The sequence below is a fragment of the Arachis ipaensis genome, chromosome B09 (genome assembly GCF_000816755.2).
Source record: "Arachis ipaensis cultivar K30076 chromosome B09, Araip1.1, whole genome shotgun sequence".
NCBI classification, from domain to species: Eukaryota; Viridiplantae; Streptophyta; class Magnoliopsida; order Fabales; family Fabaceae; genus Arachis; species Arachis ipaensis.
In genome coordinates this window covers 56566815-56571019 of record NC_029793.2, presented here as the reverse complement: position 1 = coordinate 56571019, position 4205 = coordinate 56566815, and the positions used below count along the sequence as shown (strand labels likewise).

Here is a 4205-nt window from a genome sequence, read left to right as displayed (position 1 = left end):
TAAATAGGAGATAAAATTACCCCAATGTTAAATTTAATAAAGGATCAATGCATATGTGATAAAATCAAAGAAAAGTTGATGCATGAGTATGTGATGCAAAAGTGGGAATTTTGGGTAGCTAGGCATGATTTTGGAATTACATAAAGTGTGTGTGTGTTAGGTGAAAGCTTAGGTTAGTCAAAGATTTAATTTATAGCTCACTTAGCCATACATGTATATATCCCCTCCCTTACCTTAGCCCCATTACAACCCTGAAAAGACCTCATGATGTTTACATTGGTATACTAAATATTTGTTGATTGGTTAGATGAAGAACAAAGTTTAGAAATCATTATTAGAGAAGAGTGGAGTGATTCATCCTAGACACCTGAGAGATTAGAGTGTATGTACACTTCCTATGAGGGTTCAATGCTTGATTCTATGTTCCCTGCTTTCATGAGCTACCTTCATACAAGTTTACTTGTCTTTGATTGTATGATTTGAATTAGTGGAATCTGATTTATGTTTGTCTTGAAGAACTTGTTTACTTTTAATCAAGTAGGTAGAAATATTTTTGCATGTAGTTGGATTCATATAGATAGGTTGCATTGCATAAGTTCCACCATTTTGCCTTCACTCTTATAGTTTCTCTTGAGCTTAGCATGAGGACATGCTAATGTTTAACTGTGGGGAGATTTGATGCACCACTATTTCGTGGTACATTTTGAGCTTAATTGAGTGGATTTTATCCACTATTCTCATACTTATTCATAGAATTCACATGTTTTGCATTTTCCTTCCTAATTTTGTGCTATGATTGAAAACATGCTTCTTTGGCCTTAATTTTGCTATGTTTAATCCTCTTTTATTACCATTCGATGCCTTGATATGTGTGTTAAGTGCTTTCAGGGTTCATAGAGTAGGAATGGCTTAGAGGATGGAAAGGAAGCATGCAAAAGTGGAAGGAATACAAGAAACTTAAGGAATTGCTGAGCTGTCCCGCCTGACCTCTTCGTATTAAATCGACCATAACTTGAGCTACAGAGGTCCAAATGAGGCGGTTCCAGTTGCGTTGGAAAGCTAACATCTAAGGTTCAAAATGATATATAATTTTCCATAGTTGCCCTGCTGTTAGGCGATGCACACGCGTGGATCACGCGTACGCGTGACAGAGCCACGTGCTGGACGTATCAGAAATCGCTGGGGGTGATTTCTGGGTTATTTTTGACCCAGTTTTCGGCCCAGAAAACACATAATAGAAGCTGTAGACTGGGAGAATCAATCATTCATTCAGACACTTTTTTCATTATTCACAATTTAGGTTTTAGATGTAGTTTCTAGAGAGAGGGGTTCTCTCCTCTCTCTTAGGTTTTAGGATTTCTCTTAGTTTTAGGTTTATTTCTTCTCAATTCCAGGTTCAATGTTCCTTTAATTCAGTTTCTCTTCTACTTTTATTTATTCTAGCATTCTAGTTTATTTATTTCCCCAATTTGGTTTATGAACTCCATGTTAGATTTGATTTCTTTATTTAATGCAATTTGAGGTATTTCAGATTTATGATTGCTTTCTTTTATTTATGTTGTTGATGCTTTTAATTTAATTTAGATTTTTCTTTTTTTGGCTTTGGTTGAGTAATTGGAGATACTTGAGTTATCAAACTCCTTTGTTGATTGATGATTGGAATTTGCTGGTTGGTTTGGATCCCTTTAAAGCTAGTCTTTTCTTAGGAATTGACTAGGACTTGAGGAATCAAATTGATTAGTCCACTTGACTTTCCTTTATTTAGTAAGGATTAACTAAATGGGAGCAATGAACAATTATCATCACAATTGATAAGGATAACTAGGATAGGACGTCTAATTCTCATACCTTGCGATGAGTTTTCTTAATTATTAATTTACTTTTTTGCAATTTATTTTTCTTGTTCCTTATTCAAAAACCCCAAAAAGATAATCTTCCATAACCAATAATAAATACACGTCCCTGCAATTCCTTGAGAGATGACCCAAGGTTTAAATACTTCGGTTTATTTTTATTAGTTTTAAGTGACAAACAAGTTTTTGTATGAAAGGATTATTGTTGGTTTAGAAACTATACTTGCAACGAGGATTTATTTTTGAATTCTTTACTAGCAAAAATTCGTTCATCATTTTTCCTCTGACCTATCCATTTAATAGCAAAGGTTGTAGAATTGATTAACAGTGCGCCAAAGGATATTCGACCTAAAGTTTTCGTTAGTGCAATAGCTGTTGGTTACTATGGTTTGTTCATATGCCAAATCTTCTTCTCTACTGGTCGATTATTTTCTTGCTTATTGGTTGTTAACTCCTTTGGTGCACTCTTTAGAATCACTTGAATTGATAGAGAAGTATGCATGATTTTAAATATAAAATGTCTTTCACTTCTTTTCACTGTTCAGGCACCAGTGAAACACAAGTGTTTGATGAACAAAGTTCATCAGGAAATGATTACTTGGTCGAGGTATGAACAGATGTTTGTTGATACTATTGCAGAGAATGCAAGATATTAAAATTATAGAAACTCGAAAGAATATTCTGAGTGTTACTCAGCAGGTTTTATGAAGATATACAGTCATTTACATTTTCACCTGAAATACTATTAAACTTGAATACTAACTGATTAGCACATCAGTTGTTATTCAAATTAATGGAGCATTTCGCGATATATACCATCTCTTGCATTATAGGTTACATTGACGGATGTTGTCTTATCTTTTCAAGTATGTCGAGAATGGGAATCAACAGCCTCAAAAGTAAAAGGGGATGTTAGAGTAGCTCTAATTCGCATTGGTGTTGTTCTTGGTAAAGATGGTAGAGCACTAGGTATTATACTGTAACTGCTTGAATTTATGATTCAACATCAAATATAATCTAAGGTTCCTAAAATTCATTATATTTTTCTGTGTTTAATCTTCTACAGCTAAAATGATACCTCTCTTCAAGATGTTTGCTGATGGACCTATAGGCTCTGGAAACAATGGTATGTCCCACATCTTCTAGCTGTTATTGATTGGTTCCTGGTTGCGACTTAATTTTAGAAAGGCGCCATAATTAAGTTATTTTCCTTTCTTTTTGTACAAGTTTTTCTGAATTCATTTGGTTGACATTGTTAATTTAATATATAAAGCATTGATAAATCCCTCCTATGAAGGTGAACTCTTAACTCTCATATCTCCAAAGCGAAATTTATTAAAATTTTGGAAAACCAAAAATTAGTGGATATAGAACATTGGCTAGCATAGATAGTTTGGATGGTGCAATTTTGGATTCTGACTTGTGTGATTTGATTACCATGTTCATATATATCTTTGCAAGTGTGGCCAGCATTTAGTAAAAAAGAAAGAAGGCAGAAGTGAATTAATGATATCAGTCATTGATAGTTTTGAGTTTGATTTTTTAATTTTTATAATTGCGAATGTCATTATGAATATTTTTCTAATAATTACTTTTCTATATAATTATTGATAACAAGTCATCTTAGGCTAGTGTCACAAGCCTTTTTCATTAGTTTTTACTTGGTTTTCATGCATTTTTAGGCAATAAGTAAGTGTTTGAGTGAGAATTTCATGTTTGTCTTGATTCAATCAAATATTGTTAATTTTATGCATTTTCATTAGATTTCTTGCAAGATTTAGTTGATAATATGAATGATGTAAGATTTAATGATTATGCCAAGGCTTTGATTTCATGTTTGGTTGATTTCAGGTGAAAAAATGGAGAGAAAAGAGGAGCAGTGCAGAGTAACGCTACGTTCAAATAAAAAACGCTACGTTCACAGGGACGCGCACGCGTACCAGACGCCTCCGCACGGAAAAGCAATTTTGGAGATCCACGTGTATGAACGCATGGCGCGCCCGCGTGTATCAAGGATCAGTGTTCACATACAACGAACGCTACGTTCAGTCTGAGTGAATGCTTGCGATACTTTCAGAAACTGAATTTGAGATTGGTCACCGACGCGCACGCGTGCATGGCACGCACGCGTCGATGTGATATTATGGGAGATTGGCATAGACGCGTACGTGATGCCAAGGCGCAGAAGTGAAGTTTCATCATCCACGCGCACGCGCAAAGGGGGCATACGCGTGAGGAGCGTTCGTTGCATGAACACTACATTCGTTTTGTGAACGATGTAAGGGACGCGTACGCGCAAGTGACGCGTACGCGTCGATGAGCCAAAACACCAGGGACGCGCAAGTGTACAGC

At 35.4% G+C, this 4205-nt stretch overlaps 1 pseudogene; it reads left to right on the top strand.

Moving 5' to 3' along the window:
* Positions 1 to 3907, top strand: part of LOC107616989 — a 32113-nt pseudogene extending 28206 nt beyond the window's left edge.